This window comes from Aegilops tauschii, chromosome 3, assembly GCF_002575655.3.
Source record: "Aegilops tauschii subsp. strangulata cultivar AL8/78 chromosome 3, Aet v6.0, whole genome shotgun sequence".
In the NCBI taxonomy this organism is placed as follows: Eukaryota; Viridiplantae; Streptophyta; class Magnoliopsida; order Poales; family Poaceae; genus Aegilops; species Aegilops tauschii.
In genome coordinates, this window is record NC_053037.3 from 605,462,430 (window position 1) to 605,488,393 (window position 25,964).

A 25,964-nucleotide genomic window follows, 5' to 3' on the forward strand; every position below is an offset into this window, starting at 1 on the left:
ACATTGGAGAAACCCGCATGGAAAATTCCATTATGATGGATTTTGAAGTCTTTTTGATTTTGAATCATCTGACACTTGCAACTTTCCTCCGAAAAGTGAAGTGACTAAAATACCGTTCACAGGCCATAAGGAACGAACAACAAACTTATTAGTGATCATACATTTGATGTGTGTAGTCCGATGAGTGTTGTTAGTGGTGGATTTATTTATCTTCAGAAATGACTCAAGTAGATATATGGATATTTACTTGATGAGACGTAAGTCTGGATCTTTTGAAATCATTCGAAAGGTTCTCCAAAAATGAAGTAGAAGTTATTGTAACAAGAAAATTATGTTTCTGCAATTTGATTGCACAAAGGAATATTTGAGTTACATGTTTAGCGAATGTCTGATGAGTTGTGAAAGGGGTTTCATAACTTGCACCTCCTGGAACACCACTGCAAGTGAAAAGTCCGTCGAGATGTAATCTAACCATTTATGACATGGTAAGGTCAAAGATGACATAAATAAATTTTCCATTATCCCTTTTAAAGTGATGCTTTAGAGACTGCGGCTTTTACACTGAAAAGAGTTACATCGGGTCTGTTGAAATGAAGCCATGGTATGGTACGCCCAACCATGTTATATTTTTTCTTAACATTTGGAATATGGGGCTTGTGTAAAAGGTTACAAACCTATTCCAAATCAGACAAGTGCTACTTTGTAGGTTATACCAAAATGTTGGGTATTCCTCCCTCACTATACCGAGGCAAATAGTTTTGCCGCGAAACGGTGTGCTTTTAAAGAGAATGGTTCTTTCAAAAAGGTGAGTGGGAGAATAGTGCAACTCGACGAGATAAACAGTATCTAAGTCATCAGATCAAAGGAAAGAGACCTTGGAAGTAATTCCAGAGTTTCCTACTGCGACTGATACGGAAGTCTCTACAATAAAATGTATGAACTTCGGTCGAACTTGCAGCTGAACCACGTAGGAAAGGCTCGTGCAAACCTCTCAGGTGCGCAAACGAGATATTGTTGTTAGACAACATTATACCTACGATACACAAGGAAGCGTTGATAGGCCCTGACTCCGGAATTGGCTAAATGCCAATACAACCCAAGTTAGTTTCCATATAAGTGATTCAAGATTAAAACCTTGATACACCTTTCGGAAGACTTAGAGTCTAACGAATATTTATGGAACTTAAAATTGATATGGATAAAAATGTTTTATCCATAAAGCTCGACTTGTTGAAATAACAAGTTCAAGAGTTGACTACGATGAGGTTGTTTTCATCGTAGCGATGCTTAAAGTCGGTTCGGGTTGAACTAGCAATTAATACATATTTCAATCATGAGATATGAAACATGGATGATAAAAGGATTTCCATCTGATGGAAATGAAAGCTAGGACTTGTATATGATACAGTCCAAAGTAACTTGTCGATCCAGAGGATGCTAGTAGGTATGCAAACTTCAGAGTTCCAGCAATGGACAGAAGAGAGCAAAATGGAGTTGGAATCTTCGTGTTTTGATGAAATGGTCAAAGGGGTTTTGACTTCATCAATGGGTAACGAAGATGCTTGTAATTCAAGAAAGTAAGTGGGAGCGTAATAATATTTCTAAAAACCTTATGTGCTTGGCACATTGGTAATTGGAAATAAATTTCTTGACACGAATTAGGACTTCATTTGAAAATAGTTTTTCGATGAAGTGCTTAGGCTAAATAGCCTCAATATTAGGCATGATGATCTATGGAGATAGATTTACCTAATGGGGCTAAGCAATGAATACATATTGACAAGATGCTAAAACCTTTTAGCATTTAAAACGCCAAGGAGTGATTCTTGCCAAAGTCACATGGAAGGAGTTTTTGCAAGACTCGGTGTCCCAAAACACTGATGAGTAAAATACATGATGCAGATTCCACACACTTTTGTGGTTGGATTAATCATGTATTCCATGGTATGTAAAACAACCAGATATGTCCGATACTCCCAAGGTGTTGCGAGTATGGATACTAAAGTGATCAAAGTACTGATCGTGGGACAACAGTGAAAGATGTCATTGAGTACTAGAGTAAGTACTGATGATATGTTTTCTTGCAAGCGGAGATCATGAAGAGTTCGTTGTAAAATGTTACATCGGTAGTCTTCATCTTTTCACCGTGCGATTTTCGATTTAAGTTAAGGGTTTTGTGTAACACACAATGTGGTGGCACAGTTAGTTGGAACTTGTTCAAACTAGTTACTGTGGCGAATTCTATAACAAGGGCTAAGTATGTTGACGCTTTAGAAGCGACAACGAAGATGTTGAATCATATAGTTCATTCATGAACTTAGTATAGTTCCAAGATGGCTTTTGACAATGGGACACTACTGCAGGTAGTTGCTCCATAACTCAGTCTGAGGAATCCAGGTTCGACCTGTGATTCACATACATACAAAGCCAAGTCCACACAAAATATGAATTTTTGTGAAAACGTGAAAACACGAGGACATGCAAAGATACACACGGAACTGAAGTCGTCAGATCCGTTGGACATCAGGCTATACCACAAGCGAAGCATATTTACACCGGTGTGCCACAGGTGTAAAGTGCATTAGCATTAACTAGATTATTGACTCTAGTGCAAGTGGGAGTCTGTAGGAGATATGCCCTAGAGGCAATAATAAATGATATTATTTATCTCCGAGTTCATAATTATGTTTATGTTCCATGCTATAACTGCTATGGTTCTCGAGTCTGCAATAACCACGAGGCTCGGAGGAAGACTCATATGCACGTGTGGAATAATAAACGGTAAAATGTATTCCTAGTCTGGCCTCTAAGACTAGCTCAAGTGTTGCATGATGGTTATGTTTTCCTGATCATGGGCATGTCTATGTCAGCAACCTTGAGGGCATAATGTTAAGAGAACATTTGTGTTGAATCGACCCGGCATGATGTTATGCTATGAGATTCATTCGTCACAAGTTTATTGGTACATAACACAGAGATGGTTAACGTTTGCATGATTCCTTAGACCATGAGAGTATCGAGTTTCTTCATGCTTGCTTCATGAACTTTGGGGTTTGTTAAACGTCATCCGTAATTGGGTGGCTATTACGGCGGCTTACGGGTTCATGGAAAAGTGTGTCAAGTAACTTGATAGCTCAAGATTGGGATTTGCTCCTCCGACGATGGAGAGATATCTCTGGGCCCTCTCGGTGTTACGGTATCCATCATCGTCTGGCCAGACACTTTGTGATTTGATCACGGGGATGCCGGAACACGATAACGAGAAAAGAGAACAATACCGGTAACGAGGTAACTAGCATAGTGGACAAGTTGTTGATCCACGGGAATGCCAACATGTCTCACCTCGGGTATTTGTAACATATCGCGAAGCAACAGGAATAGCACACGGCAACTGGAGGTTCACTCGAATATTTATTCGTGTGGGTATAGGGGTCAATATGGGTGTCCACGGCTCCGATGTTGATCATTGATCGGAAGGGGTTCCGGGTCATGTCTATACTTCACCGAACCTATAGGGTCACACACTTAAGGGTCATCTATCTGCTGAATACTAGACAGGGAGTCTGAGAGAAAATCACCGAAAAAGTTTCGGACACCGAAAAGTTTCGGACAGCGGAATCGTACCGCAGAGAGAGGTCATCGGATAAGTTTCGATGATACCGAAAAGTTGTTTCGGGATACACCATTAAGTCAAATTGGTTTCGGCACATGCCTGATAATTCTTGGAGGATGCCAGAATCATTCTGGAAGCTTTTTGGAATTTTCTGAGATAAAAACCGGAAATGTTCTGGAGCTGCCGGAGCCACTTCAGATGCGTTTCGCAGATGAAAATCACTAAAACCGGAATTGTTTCGGAACGCGTTGAAAATCATTTTAGTGGGTACTGGAAATGTTCTTAGCCCACATAAATATTTTCAGTTCGATCAGACGCTGAAAAATGTCGTCGTGAATAGTGAAAATCAGCTTTATGGTTACTTTATGGAAAGCCACCTTTTGGGGCTTTGCTCCAAAAGATCTTGGGGATGACATGGATGGATAGGAGCCATTTTTTGGGCCCCTCATGGGGGTGTGGCCGGCCACATGGGGTATCCCCCCTTGGGGACCCTCTTGTTCCTTGGTTTCACTCCTAGGTCCTTGTGGAAGGACTTCATTCATGTGCATTTTGGGTTTTTTGTGAAACTACCCTACCCCCTTGGGATTTCCTATAAATAGAGGTGGAGGGGCAGCCCTCCACACTCATCCCTTGCTCTCATACACATGCCATGCATTATCTGGCTTCTTCTCTCCCTCCCACGAAAAGAGTTTCGTAGAGCCGTAAGGCTGTCTGGGTTCCGGCAGGAACTAGTTCTGGACGGCGAAGCCCTGCCGGATAGATGACACCGTATGTGTGCAACTCTGTAGAGAGATCGTAGTTTCGGTCTTAGTTCGTGAGTGCCTCCCGAAGGGCTGTCCGTGTGACCGTCCGAGTTTCGAAGGTCCTCCCGAAGGGCTGTCCGAGTGACCGTTCGAGTTTCGAAGGTCCTCCCGAAGGGCTGTCCGCGACACCGTCCGGGGGGCTGTTCGACCGCCTCCTGGAGGGCTGTCTGAGGAGCAGATGAGGGTATACATCCTCGCGGTTGGGAGGTTGTAAATCCTAGCTGCGGGGATCTGCACCGCCGATCGTCATCGACTCTACTTCCCGCTGCGCTACGAGTCGGTAACGAAAAAGATCAAACCATGTATGCAGTCTCCATAGTGGTCCTGGGCTGGTGCGTAGGTCGGAAAATTTTTGTTTTCTGCTGCGTTCCCCTACAAAATGCTGAGGTGGCAAGGCTGCTGAGGTGGATAGGCTGCTGAGGTGGATAGGCTGCATGTCAAGAGAAATAGGATAGTGGGGATGAACTATTTAGGTATTATAGATTAGATTCTCTCCACCACTCTAAGTTCTGTGGTGTGGAGAGAATAGGAGACCACACGCGCGTGCTCACTTGCCTTGCCTGGCCTGCCTAGGCTCGAGCCGCATGAATGGTCCGCCGAAATCTAGTACGTTTAGTATACGACTTAGAATCCAAGTCGTTTGAGATCGTGATCGCGATACGGTACCACCTCTGGTCCTATTATATTATATATACTATCACTGTCCACAGCCAAAGACATATTGAAAACACGTAGCTACTTGCGCCGTCACCGTAGTCTATGCTATCCCGAATGTCTCCGAAACCGTTCGTCCTTGAGACCCTGCACCGAGAGAGGAAGAATTAGGTTTTTGGGAAGCACGACTACTCAATTTCGTCATCACGGGTCGCTTTTCGTCCAAGTCGGGTGGTGCTACAATCATCATCAGCAACGTCGCTCCTGTAGCAGCTAACAACAGTACGTCCATTGTGTTCTGTTAATGTCTCTATTTGTATTTGTTGTTACATGTGTGATGCTATTGAATACTAAATTTGGTGCAACAGATGCGGGCAATGAACTGTACATCATGTAAAGTTTCCACGACTACAAGATGGTGAATAACCATTCTGTTAAACAAGCTCATGAGATAGAGTGCATTGTGAAGGAACTGAGACTCTTTAAGTGTGTTCTACCCGATAAATTCATGGCTGGATGCATGATTGCAAAGTTGCCTCCTTCATGGAGGAATTTAGCTAGAACTATGAAACATAAGAGATAGGAGATATTAGTTGAAAATCTGATTGCATCTCTTGGTGTTGAAGAGAAAGCTCGGTCTAAATACACTACTAAGAAATAGGTGAGGTTCAACCTACCGCCAATATGGTGCAGAGGTACCCACAAAACAAGAACAAAGCGAAGAACAAGCATGTCTTCAACAAGCCTGTCAATACTACTATCTTCAAGAAGAAGAAATTTAACACGGGTGAGCTAGAGTGCTACGTCTGTGGGAAGCCCAGACACTTTTCCAAGGAATGTCCAGAAAGTGCATTGCAGAGGGAAACTGAGCTCCAGGACTGTCAACATGGTGACCACTAGCAATACTGATGACCCACAAGTATAGGGGATCTATCGTAGTCCTTTCGATAAGTAAGAGTGTCGAACCCAACAAGGAGTAGAAGGAAATGACAAGCGGTTTTCAGCAAGGTATTCTCTGCAAGCATTGAAATTATAGGTAACAGATAGTTTTATGATAAGGTAATTTGTAACGAGTAACAAGTAACAAGTGTAAATAAAGTGCAGCAAGATGGCCCAATCCTTTTTGTAGCAAAGGACAAGCCTGGCCAAACTCTTATATAGAGAAAAGTGCTCCCGAGGACACATGGGAATTATCGTCAAGCTAGTTTTCATCACGCTCATATGATTCGCGTTCGGTACTTTGATAATTTGATATGCGGGTGGACCGGTGCTTGGGTGCTGTCCTTACTTGGACAAGCATCCCACTTATGATTAACTCCTATTGCAAACATCCGCAACTACAAAAGAAGTATTAAGGTAAACCAAACCATAGCATGAAACATATGGATCCAAATCAGCCCCTTACGAAGCAATGCATAAACTAGGGTTTAAGCTTCTGTCACTCTAGCAACCCATCATCTACTTATTACTTCCCAATGCCTTCCTCTAGGCCCAAATAATGGCGAAGTGTCATGTAGTCGACGTTCACATAACACCACTAGAGGAGAGACAACATACATCTCATCAAAATATCGAACGAATACCAAATTCACATGACTACTAATAGCAAGACTTCTCCCATGTCCTCAGGAACAAATGTAACTACTCACAAATCATATTCATGTTCATAATCAGAGGGGTATTAATATGAATAATGGATCTGAACATATGATCTTCCACCAAATAAACCAACTAGCATCAACTACAAGGAGTAATCAACACTACTAGCAACCCACAGGTACCAATCACAGGTTTTGATACAAAGATTGGATACAAGAGATGAACTAGGGTTTGAGAGGAGATGGTGCTGGTGAAGATGTTGATGGAGATTGACCCTCCTCCGATGAGAGGATCGTTGGTGATGACGATGGCGATGGTTTCCCCCTCTCGGAGGGAAGTTTCCCCGGCAGAACAGCTCTGCCGGAGCCCTAGATTGGTTCCGCCAAGGTTCCGCCTCGTGGCGGCAGAGTTTCTTCCCGAAAGCTTGCTTATGATTTTTTTCTCAGACGAAAGACTTCATATAGTAGAAGATGGGCATCGGAGGCCTGCCAGGGGGCCCACGAGGCAGGGGGCGCGCCCAGGGGGGTAGGGCGCGCCTCCCACCCTCGTGGCCAGGGTGTGGCCCCCCTCTGGTAGTTTCTTCGCTCGGTATTTTTTATTAATTCCAAAAATGACTTCCGTGAAGTTTCAGGACTTTTGGAGCTGTGCTGAATAGGTCTCTAATATTTGCTCCTTTTCCAGCCCAGAATCCCAGCTGCCGGCATTCTCCCTCTTCATGTAAACCTTGTAAAATCAGAGAGAATAGGCATAAGTATTGTGACATAACGTGTAATAACAGCCCATAATGCAATAAATATCGATATAAAAGCATGATGCAAAATGGACGTATCAACTCCCCCAAGCTTAGACCTCGCTTGTCCTCAAGTGGAAGCCGATAACGATAAATATGTCCACATGTTTAGAGATGGAGGTGTCGATAAAATAAAATACGAACATGAGGGCATCATGATCATTCTTATAACTGCAACATGTATGGATATTGTCATATGAATTCTTATGCTCAAGTAATAATCTATTCACAACGTCAAGTATGAATCAAAAACTTCATTGAAAACCAACAAACTATAATCTCAGTCATGGAAGCAATTGCAATTTATCATAACATCGGAAAGAGTCTATGTAAGAGCTTTTCAGCAAGTCCACATACTCAACTATCATTTAGTCTTTCACAATTGCTAACACTCACGCAATACTTATGGGTATGGAGTTTTAATCGGACACAGAGAAAGCTAGGGGCTTATAGTTTTGCCTCCCAACTTTTTACCTCAAGGGTAATGTCAACAATAATAGCTCATGCTAACTTACATCCAATTAGATATATATATCAGGATCTTTCCAACACAATGTGCTTGCCAAAGGATAAAATGTAAAAAGGAAAGGTGAAGATCACCATGACTCTTGCATAAGGTAAAAAGTAAAAGATAGGCCCTTCGCAGAGGGAAGCAGAGGTTGTCATGCGCTTTCATGGTTGGATGCACGAAATCTTAATGCAAAAGAACATCACTTTATATTGCCACTTGTGATATGAACCTTTATTATGCAGTCTGTCGCTTTTATTTCTTCCATATCACAATATCGCATAAAGCTTATTTTCTCCACACTAATAAATCATACATATTTGGAGAGCAATTTTTATTGCATGCACCGATGACAACTTACTTGAAGGATCTTACTCAATGCATAGGTAGATATGGTGGACACTCATGGCAAAACTGGTTTTAAGGATATTCGGAAGCACAAGTAGTATCTCTACTTGGTGCAAAGAATTTGGCTAGCATGAGAGGGAAAGGCAAGCTCAACATGTTGGATGATCCATGACAATATACTTTATTTCAGATATAAGAAAACATAACCCATTACGTTGTCTTCCTTGTCCAACATCAACTCTTTAGCATGTCATATTTTAATGAGTGCCCACAATCATAAAAGATGTCCAAGATAGTATATTTATATGTGAAACCTCTCTTTCTTTATTACTTCCTATTAATTGCAACGATGACCAAAGCTATGTTTGTCAACTCTCAACAACTTTTAATCATCATACTCTTTATATGTGAAGTCATTACTCTCCATAAGATCAATATGATCCCTTTTTATTCTTTTTATTCTTTCTCTTTCTGTTATTCCCTCACGATCATAGCAAAATAATCAAGCCCTTTACTCAACACTAATCTTCATTATATATAGCTGATACGTCTCCGTCGTATCTATAATTTTTGATTGTTCCATGCCAATATTATGCAACTTTCATATACTTTTGGCAACTTTTTATATTATTTTTGGGACTAACATATTGATCCAGTGCCCAGTGCCAGTTCCTGTTTGTTGCATGTTTTATGTTTTGCAGAAAACCCATATCAAACGGAGTCCAAACGGGATAAAACGGACGGAGAATATTTTTGGAATATTTGGAAAATATGGGAGGAAGAATCAACGCGAGACGGTGCCCGAGGTGGCCACGAGGCAGGGGGCGCGCCTGCCCCCCCCCCCCCTGGGCGCGCCCCTGACCCTCGTGGGCCACCCGTAAGGCGGTTGCTGCTCTTCTTCGACCGCAAGAAAGCTAATTTTCGGAAAAAATCCCGGCGAAGGTTTCAGTCCAATCGGAGTTACGGATCTCCGGATATATAAGAAACGGCGAAAGGGCAGAATACCAGAGCGCAGAAACAAAGAGAGACAGAGAGACAGATCCAATCTCGGAGGGGCTTTCGCCCCTCCCATGCCATGGAGGCCAAGGACCAGAGGGGAAACCCTTCTCCCATCTAGGGAGGAGGTCAAGGAAGAAGAAGAAGAAGAAGAAGAAGGGGGCCCTCTCCCCCTCTCTTCCGATGGCGCCGGAACGCTGCCGTGGCCACCATCATCATCACCGCGATCTTCACCAACACCTCCGTCATCTTCACCAACATCTCCATCACCATCCCCCTCTAGCTACAGCGGTCCACTCTCCCGCAACCCGCTGTACCCTCTACTTGAACATGGTGCTTTATGCTGCATATTATTATCCAATGATGTGTTGCCATCCTATGATGTCTGAGTAGATTTTCGTTGTCCTATCGGTGGTTGATGAATTGCTATGATTGATTTAATTTGCTTGTGGTTATGTTGTTGTCCTTTGGTGCCCATCATATGAGCGCGCGCGTGGATCACACCATAGGGTTAGTTGTATGTTGATAGGACTATGTATTGGAGGGCAAGAGTGACAGAAGCTTCTACCTAGCATAGAAATTGATGCATACGGGATTGAAGGGGGACCAATATATCTTAATGCTATGGTTGGGTTTTACCTTAATGAACGTTAGTAGTTGCGGATCCTTGCTAATAGTTCCAATCATAAGTGCATAGAATTCCAAGTCAGGGATGACATGCTAGCAGTAGCCTCTCCCACATAAAACTTGCTATCGGTCTAGTAAAGTAGTCAATTGCTTAGGGACAATTTCACAAATCCTACCACCACTTTTCCACACTCGCTATATTTACTTTATTGTGTTTTTTATCTAAACAGCCCCTAGCTTTTATTTACATGCTCTTTATTATCTTTCAAACCTATCCAACAACACCTACAAAGTACTTCTAGTTTCATACTTGTTCTAGGTAAAGCGAACGTTAAGCGTGCGTAGAGTTTTATTGGTGGTCGATAGAACTTGAGGGAATATTTGTTCTACCTTTAGCTCCTCGTTGGGTTCGACACTCTTACTTATCGAAAGAGGCTACAATTGATCCCCTGTACTTGTGGGTTATCAAGACTTTTTTCTGGCGCCGTTGCCGGGGAGCAATAGCGTGGGGTGAATATTCTCGTGTGTGCTTGTTTGCTTTATCACTAAGTAATTTTTATTTGCTGTTCTTAGTTGTTCTCTATCTTTAGTTATGGATATGGAACACGAAATACCAAAAAAATTAGGTGTACTTGCTACTCATGGAGATGGGGAACCTCCTAAAACCCTTGATGATCATTATGTGAAAAATATTATGTACTACTTTGATAATCCTGAGAAAACCTCATTCAATTATGTAATGGGAGACACGTTGGACCAACGTGAATACTTTAGGGATTATCACTTGACTCAAAAAGGGAAACTATTATGGGATCAAATTTATATGTTGAAGTGGTATGCTAGGCAACTATGCTTGAGATATGATTATACTTGTTGCTCTAGGATGAAGTCTCCACACCTTCCCTTTTTATGCAAATTTAACTATAATAAAACCTTGGCTTCTTATGCTGATGGTATATATGATTACTATGATGTGGAACAAATAGAAGAATTTGTTGCTTTTATGGGTGCTTATGAAATTGAATCTTTGTTCAAAGAGTGTGAAAATCTTTATGATGTTGTTTATAGACCTGAAAATTTAGCTATCCTTAAATATTGCTATGAGAATTATGAATTCAATTCCGATATTGATGCATTTATTGAGAAAGTCTCCGCTGTCCAAGAAGAGAATAATATTTTGCAGGAGCCTATGGAAGAAGAAATTGATGAAATTGTGAGCTCGTTGGATGAAAAAGATGAGGAGGAGAGCGAAGAACAAAAGGAGGAAGAGCGGATTGATCACCTGTGCGCACCTTCTAATGAGAGTAACTCTTCAACTCATACATTGTTTAATTTCCCTTCGTGCTTATCGAAGGATGATTGTTATGATCCCGTTGATTCTCTTGAAATATCCCTTTTTGATGATGCTTGCTATGCTTGTGGCCAAGATGCCAATATGAATTATGCTTATGGAGATGAACTTGCTATAGTTCCTTATGTTAAACATGAAATTGTTGCTATTGCACCCATGCATGATAGTCCTATTATCTTTTTGAATTCTCCCGACTACACTGTATCGGAGAAGTTTGCCTTTATTAAGGATTTTTTTACTATATACTGCAAGGCAACAGCCTCACAGTCCTTTATTAATAATAAGAAAAGTATAGTTACAAGTTTACAACTTTACAAGAAAGAGAAGAGATACTTACAAGAAAAGGTCTAAGAAAGGTTAGCTATCCAAGACAGTAAGCTATCTTTATATTTACATCTAATTCTATGAGACAGAAGAGAAATGTCATGGATAAAGTTCCTTCTCCAAGCTCTAAGAGAAGGTTGCTCATTTCTAAAGATCTTCCCATTCCTTTGTGTCGAAATATTCCAAGTAGCAGTGAAAACAACCTCAGTGAAAAAAGGATGACCGAAATCCCTCCTAACTGTTTGAGCCATCTCATATGTGGTTTGGTTCGGTTGAACGGACCAAGATATCCCAAGATAGTTCCAAACCCTTTGACTAAAATTGCAAGCAAAGAAAAGATGAGCCCGATCCTCATGTTGTGCAAGGTTGCATAGCACACATGTGTCATCCTGAATGATCCAATGTCGACGTTGCATCATATCCCTAGTGTTCAAACGATCCATTAAGAGAAGCCAGCCAAACACTTTGAACTTGAGCGTGCATGCACACTTCCAAATCCATTTAAAGATGGGATCAACCAGTAGGTGTGAGAAGCATGAGTCATAGTACATCTTTGACATAAAAGCACCAGACTTCGAAGGCCATTTCCAAATGTCATTGCTCTCCCCATCCAGGTTGATCAAAGGTAGCAGGGCCTGGAGCTGTGTGAATTCAGAATAAGCCTCCTGTGACAGAGGCAAATGGAAGTGATCCAAGGCATTAGGCAGCTCTATAAGCTCCTTGACCGTGATTGCATCATCAACTACAAATGAATGTAGCCTTGGGAAGCACTCGTGTAATAGGACAACACGATTTCCCAGCTGCCAACGATCGAGCCAAAAAAGCACCGTGTCGCCAACATGAACTTGTGGAACAGCAAGCTTGCAGAAATTGGTATATAAACGCATGACATCACGCCACCAAAAGGAGCCACAGATCTGGGTGCTTTGAGGTGGTGACGATGCGTAATAAGTGTCCCAAATTAAAGTTACCCAAGGCACATCAGCCTTATTAAAGAACTTGAAGAGATGCTTTAGTAACAAAGCATCATTTTGAATGCCCAAGTTAAGAACACCCAAACCACCGTATTTCTTAGGGCGACAGACCATATCCCAAGCAGCCAATGATTGGCGTGGGTTATCCGTGTTGCCTCTCCATAGGCATTGTCTCATGATTCGCTCTAATTGCTGCAAAATGCCCTTGGGAAGAGATAAGGTACACAAAAATATATTGGCATGGAGCACAACACCGACTGTAGAAGTTGCAGTCGGCTTCCTTGATTTAGCAGGCATGAGGAAGCAGATAAGCGTCGCTCAACACGATCGACCAGAGGCAGCAGATCATAGATTGTAGGTCTAGAAGTTCCCATTGGCAATCGATACGTGAATGGCATGGACCCAATGTCACGTCCGAGCAGAGAAGCCACCCTAGCACCTTCCTGATCACTCATATTGATTGGAATAAGTGAGGACTTACTAAAGTTGACACGTAATCCTGTTGACGCCGCAAAAGTGTCAAGCATCTCCTTGAAAGCAATAAGCTGATCATCGATCGCAGGCAGGACAATTAGAGTGTCGTCGGCATATTGTACAATCGGGTAGTCGCTGGAGCTGGTTGGGATTGGCAGTGAAAGGATGTTCCTGGAACACATCTCATTGACTACACATTGTAATAAATCAACCGCGATCACAAACAGCAACGGCGATAGAGGATCCCCCTGACGCACGCCCGTTCTGCAAACAAAATGATTACCCTGCACCCCGTTGAGAAGCACAGAAGAAGATCCCGTAGACAATATGCTATTAATCCATCCAGTCCAACGGGAGTCAAAACCCTTGCATTGTAAAATTCTGAGAATAACTTCATGCTCAATTGTGTCGAAGGCCTTCGTGAAATCCAGCTTAAGGAGGACGATGGGCCGCTTCAAGGCCTTGCATTGGTGTATATACTCAAAACACCAGGCTAGGCAATCTTGAATAGAACGACACCGAAGAAAACCATATTGATTGCGGTGGATGCATCTGAGGATCACTTTCTATAGGCGGTTAGCAAGCAGCTTAGTTAAAAACGTCAAGCACGTGTTGGTCAACGAGATGGGCCAAAAGTCGCCGACAACTTCAGGGCTCAGCTTCTTGGGGATCAGAGTAATTAATGATGTGTTCAGACATTCCAGATTGCATCTTCCCTCATAGAACTCCTTCACAAGATGCATGAAATCCTCCTTTAGGATTGGCCAACACTTCTTTAAGAACAGGCCAGTAAAACCATCGGGACCAGGAGCACGATCCGTTGGCATGTTCTTAATGACAGATTCAACCTCGGAGTCACTAAAAGGCTGGGATAAATCCTCAAGGCCATCAACACGCGCAATTAAGGTGTCCAAATCAAATCCCATGCGGATTCCTTTTGCATTGCCCATACACTGATTAAAATCAGACCAAAACATGCCAGCTAGTTGTTGATGATCCGAGACCACATCACCTGCTGCATTCTTAATTGAAGAAATTGTGTTTCTCCGAAACCTTTCAGTGGCCATGGCATGGAAAATTCTCGAATTTTCCTCACCAACTTTAATGCTTCGTATTGTACAATGTTGCTTCCAATATACAAATTGCCAATGTAAGATATCCTCCAGATGCAATTTCACAATTCGCCTGAAATTAAACTTCGGCCTAGTCAAGGGCCTAATCTCCTCCAGTCCATCAAAGTATAGAATCACTTTGTTGCAGTCTGAAATCAGCGCCTTAACTATGGATAGATTGAGATGCCATTTCTTGAGGGCATACCGAAGAGCCTTGAATTTAGAGGAAATAGTTAAGGCAGCAGAGGATCTGGCCACAGACTTGTTCCAAACTTGAGCAACACAATCGTAAAAACCAGGCAAATCAATCCAATAATTTTTAAAGCGAAAGACTTTAGCCTTAGGAATAGCAGTAGCAATTGAGACCACGCACGGAACATGATCGGAGGCCGTGCGTGCAAGCGGCAATACTAGCGTGTTGGGATGATCCGAAGTCCATGCAACAGAAGTAAAAAACCAGTCAATCTGTTCAAGTAAAGGCTCAGTTTGCATATTTGACCAAGTGAATTGACGTCCCTTAATTGGTAGCTCAACAAGACCCAAGTGGCCAATCACTTCATTAAACAGAAAGATGTCGCTGACATTACCCCCAGGTAGGTTACGATTTTCCAACGACTGCATAAAATTGAAATCGCCCAAAAGCAGCCAATTATCATCACAGTTGATGTCAAGGTTGTATAACCATTGCACAAAATCATCGCGGGCCGGACCCTGGCAAGGGCCATAAACTGACACTAGGGTCCACACTTCAGAAGTATGCTTAGAGCGGAATTCCAGAATTATACCATAAGGCCTTGCCTCAGTTAATTTACCCTCAAATAAAGAGGAGTTCCAAATGATGACCATACCAGCCGAGGCACCCACCGGAGGCACATACGAAAAATTATCAAAACGTCGTGGACAAAACCTCCTAATAAACCTGTGATCGATATGCATACACTTTGTTTCTTGGAGACAGACCACAGAGCAGCCACTTTCATCAATCTTTTGTTTAACCGCTAATTGTCACGCTTCAGAATTAAGACCACGCAAGTTCCAACATAAAACCTTCCAGTCTTTAAACCCGGACTGATTCATTACAAACCATAATAGAAAGCAACAAAAGTAGATCACGCAATGACCTACACTGACCAGCTAAGCATAGCAATGGGAGAGACAACCTGATATGAAAACATAAATAAAGATAGATGGCGTTTAAAGTGGTACACCATGGACCATAAAGCTGTCTGACGCAACTAATCATCAGAACTCTTGCTGCTGGAGGAGGTAGAAGGATCAGCCTCAAGCTTATCCTTGGAGATCTTCTCAGGAGCAATGCGCGGGCGGGCCCCGATACGCTGAAGATCAGCAACAGGCGTTGGTGGAGGCACAGACGGCTTCCCAGCAGACTGTGAAGAATTGGTTTTCCGCTTCTTGAATGTGTGCTGGGTCTTGATCTGCTGAGAGGCTTTGCTTGGAGTTCTATGAAAGCCATCGCGTAACACGCTTAGACGTGCACTGCGGCGAACCTCCGTGTCTACCAAAACTTTAGCAGACCTCGGCTTCCGGCCACGTTTGGTGGTCACCTCAGGGATAGCAGTGAACTCAAAGGACTCGGTGACAGGTTCAGAGAGATCATCAAAGCAAAGAGCCCTTGCAACTGGTCTCCTAACTGGAGAATCATGGCATGGAAGGCTGTAAGAGGAGCCTGACGGAGGCTCCAGAGAGAAGCTAACATCTGCTCCATTGTAACAAATATCCCAGGAGCACTTAGGCAGCAGAAGAGACCCAAATTCAGTCTTGAACACAAACTTTGGCATTTCAGTAGTGAAAATAGCCGGCAAGAACTTCTGGAAGGTGCGCTGCCATTGCATAACAGAGGGCAGAACAGGGCCAAATATAGTGAGAACTTGCCCAATATGAAGAGGAGGCTGCATTGGGGCCGCTGGTTGCTGAAAGATCACCATATCTTCTACTGGTTGAGCATTAACAGAATCATCCGATACTTGCAGAATGATTGATTCTTGCGACTGATTCGCAACAACATGATTTTCATCCACAATCTCTTGCTGAACAACATGCAGATCGTCATGTGGAGCCTCCTGGTGGGGTGGTGCATGATCGTGAGCCGGTGGTGGTAGCTCATCCCAACCAATCTCAGGAAATTCAGGCATGACCCAGTTGTGGTTATGAAATTGCAGATGCCTAGGGAGTGGGTGAGGGTTGCCATTGAAGGGCATAGTATCCTTATCAGGTGGCAAGATATCAGCAAAGTCTGCGGAGAATATGTATATCGGAGCAGACCAAGATATGCGAGAACCCCCAAAGTCAGCAAACTCTCGATAGACAACATCACGCGGCACTAAGGTAGTCGCTGGAAAAGAAACGTACGCCAGAGTACGAACAAGCAGAGGATCATCCTGGTGCCAGTGATGAAAACGGCCAAAAGTGCTGATTGCATCTGCAATATACTGCGTGCTCCTATAATCCAGGGGTATTCCGACAATCATAACCCATCCCCGACAAAAACCTTGAATAGCTCTGTAATTAATACCCTCATCATGTGGCACAAATCGAACAAACCTATCATTGTCAAGTTCAAACGGAGGATGATCTACAAGAGCTTGCCTAGCAACCGGGCTACGGAAACGAAAGAGTCCAACTCCTTGAATCCAAGGCTGAGCATCAAGAACGGCGCGACCAAGATTGTTGACAACAAAATCACTGACCATATTTCTGAAGATCGGAACTTCTTCAGGCAGAGGGGCAGGCTCGACGATGGCAATGTCGTATTCTTCATGCTGACGATCAGGAGCCACAGCTGGAGAGTAGAAGGTGCGCGGGAGTCGCCGCGGACCACCATCGATGATCTCGAAACCCGGCGGGACGAAAGGCATGGGGTCGAGGGTGAAGGTGGCCATTGCTGGATGCGGGGAGTGAGCTGATGGTGGGGTAGCATCCGCGGTGGATAATGGTGGAGACAAGCTGGGCGGCGGCGGTGGCGAGGTAGGTGGTGGTGGCGTGATGGGCGGTGGCTCTGCGGGCAATGGCGGAAGCGATGGGGTGGCAGGCGAGATGGGACTGGGCAAAGACCCCAGAGGGTTATGTGAGGGGGAAACCGAGGCGCCGGGCGAGTATATCTCCGCTGACCGTACCGGAGAATCAGGATTGACTCGTGGGACCCACTTGTAAGCCGGAGAAGGCGCAGAGTCGGAGCATCCCTTGGCCCTGTGGCCCAATCTAAAGCATCGACGGCAACGGACCTGCTTAGTGCACGAGCTGGTATGATGAAACATAGATAAACAGTTCTGGCACTTCCAAACGGTGAACACAATATCATCAATAATATCATTAACCCTAGCAGAAACACCAGGAGAGTCCGACCGGTCGGCATCCATAATCAGTTGAGAATAATTTCCAATCGCAGAAACAGAATTATCCAAGATTGATGGGTTGCCTTTTATTGTTGCACATGATGATTTTGATAGATATAATAAGCATGTGCTTGCTGCTCCTACTTGCAATTATTATGAGAGAGGAACTATATCTCCACCTCTCTATGTTTCCAACATGGTAAAATTGCAAGAAACTGTTTATACTATGCATTGGCCTTTAATATGTGTGCATGAATTGTTCTTTTATGACATGCCGATGTATAGGAAGAGAGTTAGACTTCGTCATTGCTTGATATATGTTGCTTTGTGCTCACTACTAAATGCCAAATCATTGCTAATTAAAATTGGCTTCGATATACCTTGGGATCCGGGTGGATCCATTACTTGAGCACTATATGCCTAGCTGCCAGGGAGACAACCCGGAAGTTTTAGAGAGTAATTTATTTATGTTGAGTGCTTTTATAAAGTTTAAAATCAAAAAAATAAAGAGGGGAACCTAAATCTTTTTCAAAAAGAAAAGCGAAAGTGAGAAAGACGAGCATTGTTAAAGTGGGAGCTAGCCTTGAACTTTGTTCATGCTCACGGAAACTTTGTGAATCTTGATTACAGAAACTTTTCAACAAAAATAATTATCCCCTTGTAAAATTTCATTGTATTATAAAAATAATGTGCCAAGGTTTGCCTTTAGGATGTTTACAATGCTTGTTGGTTTGTACGGTGCAGGACAGAAACTTTGGCTGTAGTGCGCGATTTTTAACTTTTTACTGGAACGTAAAATGGTTCTGATTATTTTTGCACTGTCTTTCTATAAAAATTGTTTATTTTTCCTAATTTTGGTAGAATTTTTCCAGTATCAGAAGTATGGTGAATGTTCAGATTGCTACAGACTGTTCTGTTTTTACAGATTCTGTTTTTGATGCATAGTTTGCTTGTTTTGATGAAACTATCAATTTATATCAGTGGATTAAGCCATGGAAAAGTTGTATTACAGTAGCTATAATGCAAAAACAAAATATGAATTAGTTTTCAACAGTACTTAGAGTAGTGATTTGCTTTATTATACTAACGGATCTTACCGAGTTTTCTGTTGAAGTTTTGTGTGGATGAAGTGTTCCATGATCGAGAAGGTCTCGATGTGAGGAGAAGAAGGAGAGGCAAGAGCTCAAGCTTGGGGATGCCCAAGGCACCCCAAGTAAATATTCAAGGAGACTCAAGCGTCTAAGCTTGGGGATGCCCTGGAAGGCATCCCATCTTTCTTCAACAAGTATCGGTATGTTTTCGGATTCGTTTCGTTCATGCGATATGTGCAAATCTTGGAGCGTCCTTTGCATTTAGTTTTCACTTTTATTTTATGCACCATGCTGGTATGAGATAGTCCTTGGTTGATTTATAGAATGCTCTTTGCACTTCACTTATATCTTTTGAGTATGGCTTTATAGAATGCTTCATGTGCTTCACTTATATCATTTGAAGTTTGGATTGCCTGTTTCTCTTCACATAGAAAACCGCCATTTGTAGAATGCTCCTTTGCTTCACTTATACTTGTTAGAGCGTGGGCATATCTTTTGTAGAAATAATTAAACTCTCTTGCTTCACTTATATCTATTTAGAGAGATGACAGGAATTGGTCATTCACATGGTTAGTCATAAAATCCTACATAAAACTTGTAGATCACTGAATATGATATGTTTGATTCCTTGCAATAGTTTTGTGATATAAAGATGGTGATATTAGAGTCATGCTAGTGGTTAGTTGTGGATTGTAGAAATACTTGTGTTGAAGTTTGTGATTCCCGTAGCATGCACGTATGGTGAACCGTTATGTAACGAAGTTGGAGCATGAGGTATTTATTGATTGTCTTCCTTATGAGTGGCGGTCGGGGACGAGCGATGGTCTTTTCCTACCAATCTATCCCCCTAGGGGCATGCATAGTAGTACTTTTCTTCGAGGTCTAATAAACTTTTGCAATAAGTATATGAGTTCTTTATGACTAATGTGAGTCCATGGATTATACGCACTCTCACCCTTCCATCATTGCTAGCCTCTTCGGTACCATGCATTGCCCTTTCTCACCTCGAGAGTTGGTGCAAACTTCGCCGGTGCATCCAAACCCCGTGATATGATACGCTCTATCACACATAAGCCTCATTATATCTTCCTCAAAACAACCACCATACCTACCTATCATGGCATTTCCATAGCCATTCCGAGATATATTGCCATGCAAATTCCATCATCATCATATACATGACTTGAGCATTTATTGTCATATTGCTTTGCATGATCGTAAGATAGCTAGCATGATGTTTTCATGGCTTGTCTGTTTTTTGATGTCATTGCTACGCTAGATCATTGCACATCCCGGTACACCGCCGGAGGCATTCATATAGAGTCATATCTTTGTTCTAGTATTGAGTTGTAATATTGAGTTGTAAGTAAATAAAAGTGTGATGATCATCATTATTAGAGCATTGCCCCCAAAAAAAGAGGCCAAAGAAGCCTAAATAAAAAAAGGGGGCCAAACAAGCCCGCAAAAAAAGGGGGCAATGTTACTATCCTTTTACCACACTTGTGCTTCAAAGTAGCACCATGTTCTTCATATAGAGAGTCTCTTGAGTTATCACTTTTATATACTAGTGGGAATTTTCATTATAGAACTTGGCTTGTATATTCCGATGATGGGCTTCCTCAAATGCCCGAGGTCTTCATGAGCAAGCAAGTTGGATGCACACCCACTTAGTTTCCAGTTTGAGCTTTCATACACTTATAGCTCTTAGTGCATCCATTGCATGGCAATCCCTACTCCTCACATGGACATCAATTGATGGGCATCTCCATAGCCCGTTGTTTAGCCGCGTCGATGTGAGACTTTCTCCTTTTTTGTCTTCTCACACAAACCTGCATCATCATATTCTATTCCACCCATAGTGCTATGTCCATGGCTTGCGCTCATGTATTGCGTGAGGGTTGAAAAGGCTGAAGCGCATTAAAAAGTATGAACCAATTGCTCGGCTTGTCATCGGGGTTGTGCATGATGTGAATATTTTGTGTGGTGAAGATGGAGCATAGCTAGACTATATGATTTTGTAGGGATAACTTTCTTTGGCCATGTTATTTTGAAAAGACATGATTACTTTATTAGTATGCTTGAAGTATTATTATCTTAATGTCAAATGATAGACTATTGCTTTAAATCACTCGTGTCTTAATATTCATGCCATGATTAGATACATGATCAAGATTATGCTAGGTAGCATTCCACATCAAAAATTATCTTTTTTTATCACTAACCTACTCGAGGACGAGCAGGAATTAAGCTTGGGGATGCTGATACGTCTCCGTCATATCTATAATTTTTTATTGTTCCATGCCAATATTATGCAACTTTCATATACTTTTGGCAACTTTTTATATTATTTTTGGGACTAACATATTGATCCAGTGCCCAGTGCCAGTTCCTGTTTGTTGCATGTTGTATGTTTCGCAGAAAACCCATATCAAACGGAGTTCAAACGGGATAAAAACGGATGGAGAATATTTTTGGAATATTTGGAAAATATGGGAGGAAGAATCAACGCGAGACGGTGCCCAAGGTGGCCACGAGGCAGGGGGCGCGCCTGCCCCCTGGGCGTGCCCCTGACCCTCATGGGCCACCCGTAAGGCGGTTACTGCTCTTCTTCGGCCGCAAGAAAGCTAATTTTCAGAAGAAGAAAAATCCTGGCGAAGGTTTCAATCCAATCGGAGTTACGGATCTCCGGATATATAAGAAACGGCGAAAGGGCAGAATACCAGAGCGCAGAAACAGAGAGAGACAGAGAGACAGATCCAATCTCGAAGGGGCTTTCGCCCCTCCCATTCCATGGAGGCCAAGGACCAGAGGGGAAACCCTTCTCCCATCTAGGGAGGAGGTCAAGGAAGAAGAAGAAGAAGGGGGCCCCTCTCCCCCTCTCTTTCGGTGGCGCCGGAACGCTGTCGTGGCCACCATCATCATCACCGCGATCTTCACCAACACCTCCGTCATCTTCACCAACATCTCCATCACCTTCCCCCCTCTATCTACAGCGGTCCACTCTCCCGCAACCCGCTGTACCCTCTACTTGAACATGGTGCTTTATGCTTCATATTATTATCCAATGATGTGTTGCCATCCTATGATGTCTGAGTAGATTTTCGTTGTCCTATCGGTGGTTGATGAATTGCTATGATTGATTTAATTTCCTTGTGGTTATGTTGCTGTCCTTTGGTGCCCATCATATGAGCGCGTGCGTGGATCACACCATAGTTGTATGTTGATAGGACTATGTATTGGAGGGCAAGAGTGACAGAAGCTTCTACCTAGCATAGAAATTGATGCATACAGGATTGAAGGGGGACCAATATATCTTAATGCTATGGTTGGGTTTTACCTTAATGAACGTTAGTAGTTGTGGATGCTTGCTAATAGTTCCAATCATAAGTGCATAGAATTCCAAGTCAGGGATGACATGCTAGCAGTGGCCTCTCCCTCATAAAACTTGCTATCGGTCTAGTAAAGTAGTCAATTGCTTAGGGACAATTTCACAACTCCTACCACCACTTTTCCACACTCGCTATATTTACTTTATTGTGTTTTTTATCTAAACAGCCCCTAGCTTTTATTTACGTGCTCTTTATTATCTTGCAAACCTATCCAACAACACCTACAAAGTACTTCTAGTTTCATACTTGTTCTAGGTAAAGCGAACATTAAGCGTGCGTAGAGTTGTATCGATGGTCGATAGAACTTGAGGGAATATTTGTTCTACCTTTAGCTCCTCGTTGGGTTCGACACTCTTACTTATCGAAAGAGGCTACAATTGATCCCCTATACTTGTGGGTTATCAATAGCTCACGAACTCGATTACATAGAAGGATGATAAGGCAAAACTCAAGACTAAATCACACTAAAACTTTATTCTAATAGATCAAGATATTACCAAAAGGATCGAACTAAGAAAGACAGTAAAGATAGGAGTGTGATGGTGATACGATACCGGGGCACCTCCCCCAAGCTTGGCAGTTGCAAAGGGGAGTGCCCATACCCATGTGATTATGTCTCCTTCTTCGGAGGTGGTGATGTGATATTCTTGGCGATGATGCCCCTCAGGATACGATTCTCTTCCTCGAGCTTATTGAGTTGCTGCTTGAGATCCATTATTTCCTTACAGAGCTTACCCGTGACGGTTAAAGCTCCTTTCACCCATGGATGTTGCATAGCTGCGGGAGAACAGGTAACACTCTTTTTCATATTTTCATAAGAGAGGAATTTAACATTGGAAGGGATGACCGAGGTTGGAATGGCTGAGCTCTGTAGTTCCCCCATTGTGAATCCGGCTCGGAAACGGGAAGTAACTTCTTGATCCTCCTCCATGGCATCTATCCTTTTCAAGTCGGCTTCCATCTCTTCCTCCGTTGATGGCCCAAAGTGATAGGCATCATTGTTTGCTCCTGGACCCGGTGTCGGATGAGACACCCGACTCCCCCCGACTGACTCTTGAGAAGACATCTTGCTATAATCTGTGGCAGAAATAGCTCGAAACAAAAACAGAGGATATTTGCGTGGTACGGTGGTCAAAACCTTCGGGAGATTATATAATGAATTTTTACCGACCAAAAGAAGTATCGTGCAAGAAAACAGAGTCCGGAGAGCGCACGAGGTGCCCACGAGGCAGGGGGCGCCCTCCACCCTCGTGGAAGCCTCGTGTCCTTCCTGGACTACTTCTTATTTTCCTATTTTTCTAAATATTCCAAAACGGAGAAAAATTGCCATTAGAGATGTTTTGGAGTCGGTTTACTTACCATACCACATACATATTCCTTTTTGGAGTCTGAAACCTTCTGGAAAGTGTCCCTTATGTATTCCTCCGGGGTTACGGTTTCAATAATATTAGTTTCAACATTTATGGGATTACCTGAGATATAATGTTTGATTCTTTGACCGTTCACCACCTTCGGATTTGTGCCTTCGAAGTTGTTGATTTTTATGGCATCGGAACGATAGACCTCCTCGATAACGTAAGGCCCTTCCCATTTAGAGAGAAGTTTTCCTGCAAAAAATCTTAAACGAGAGTTGAAAAGCAACACATAATCACCTACATTAAACTCACGCTTTTGTATCCTTTTGTCATGCCATCTTTTAACTTTTTCTTTAAACAGTTTGGCATTCTCATAGGCCTGGGTTCTCCATTCATCAAGTGAGCTAATGTCAAATAACCTCTTCTCACCAGCAAGTTTGAAATCATAATTGATCTCTTTAATAGCCCAATATGCCTTATGTTCTAATTCGAGAGGTAAGTGGCATGCTTTTCCATAAACCATTTTATACGGAGACATACCCATAGGGTTTTTATATGCAGTTCTATAGGCCCATAATGCATCATCAAGTTTTTTGGACCAATTCTTCCTAGATCTATTAACAGTCTTTTGCAAAATTAATTTAAGCTCTCTATTACTCAATTCTACTTGACCACTAGACTGTGGGTGATAAGGAGATGCAATTCTATGATTAACATCATACTTAGCAAGCATTTTACAAAAAGCACCATGAATGAAATGTGAACCACCATCAGTCATTAAATATCTAGGGACTCCAAACCTCGGAAAAATAACTTCTTTAAGCATCTTAATAGAAGTGTTATGATCAGCACTACTAGTTGGAATAGCTTCTACCCACTTAGTAACGTAATCAACAGCAACTAAAATATGTGTATACCCATTGGAGGAAGGAAACGGTCCTATATAATCAAAGCCCCAAACATCAAATGGTTCAATAACAATTGAATAATTCATAGGCATTTCCTGACGTCTACTGATATTACCAATCCTTTGACATTCATCACAAGATAAGACAAACTTACGAGCATCCTTGAAGAGAGTAGGCCAATAAAAACCGGATTGCAATACCTTATGTGCAGTTCTATCTCCAACGTGGTGCCCTCCATAGGCCTCGGAGTGACACTTGCGTAGGATCTGTTCCTATTCATGCTCAGGTATACAATGTCTAATAACACCATCTACTCCTTCTTTATAAAGATGTGGGTCATCCCAGAAGTAATGCCTCAAATCATAGAAAAACTTTTTCTTTTGCTGGTATGTGAAACTAGGTGGTATAAATTTAGCAACAATGTAATTAGCATAATCAGCATACCATGGAGCAGTGCGAGAAGCATTTATGACAGCTAACTGTTCATCAGGAAAGCTATCATCAATAGATAGTGGGTCATCAAGAACATTCTCTAACCTAGACAAGTTGTCCGCAACGGGGTTCTAAGCTCCCTTTCTATCAATAATATGCAAATCAAATTCTTGTAGCAAGAGAACCCATCTAATAAGTCTAGGTTTAGCATCTTTCTTTTCCATAAGATATTTAATAGCAGCATGATCAGTGTGAATAGTTACTTTAGAATCAACAATATAAGGTCAGAACTTATCACAAGCAAATACAACTGCTAAGTGATAACCCACAAGTATAGGGGATCGCAACAGTTTTCGAGGGTAGAGTATTCAACCCAAATTTATTGATTCGACACAAGGGGAGCCAAAGAATATTCTCAAGTATTAGCAGTTGAGTTGTCAATTCAACCACACTTGGATAACTTAGTATCTGCAGCAAAGTATTTAGTAGCAAAGTAGTATGGAAGTAACGGTAACGGTAGCAAAAGTAATATTTTTTGGGTTTTGTAGTGATTGTAACAATAGCAACGGAAAAGTAAATAAGCCAAGAACAATATGTGAAAAGCTCGTAGGCATTGGATCGGTGATGGAGAATTATGCCGGATGTGGTTCATCATGTAACAGTCATAACATAGGGTGACAGGGAACTAGCTCCAATTCATCAATATAATGTAGGCATGTATTCCGAATATAGTCATACGTGCTTATGGAAAAGAACTTGCATGACATCTTTTGTCCTACCCTCCCGTGGCAGCGGGATCCTAATGGAAACTAAGGGATATTAAGGCCTCCTTTTAATAGAGTACCGGACCAAAGCATTAACACATAGTGAATACATGAACTCCTCAAACTATGGTCATCACCGGGAGTGGTCCCGATTATTGTCACTTCGGGGTTGCCGGATCATAACACATAGTAGGTGACTATAGACATGCAAGATAGGATCAAGAACTCATATATATTCATGAAAACATAATAGGTTCAGATCTGAAATCACGACACTCGGGCCCTAGTGACAAGCATTAAGCATAGCAAAGTCATAGCAACGTCAATCTCAGAACATAGTGGATACTAGGGATCAGACCCTAACAGAACTAACTCGATTACATGATAAATCTCATCCAACCCATCACCGTCCAGCAAGCCTACTATGGAATTACTCAATCACGGCGGTGAGCATCATGAAATTTTTGATGGAGGATGGTTGATGATGACGATGGCGACG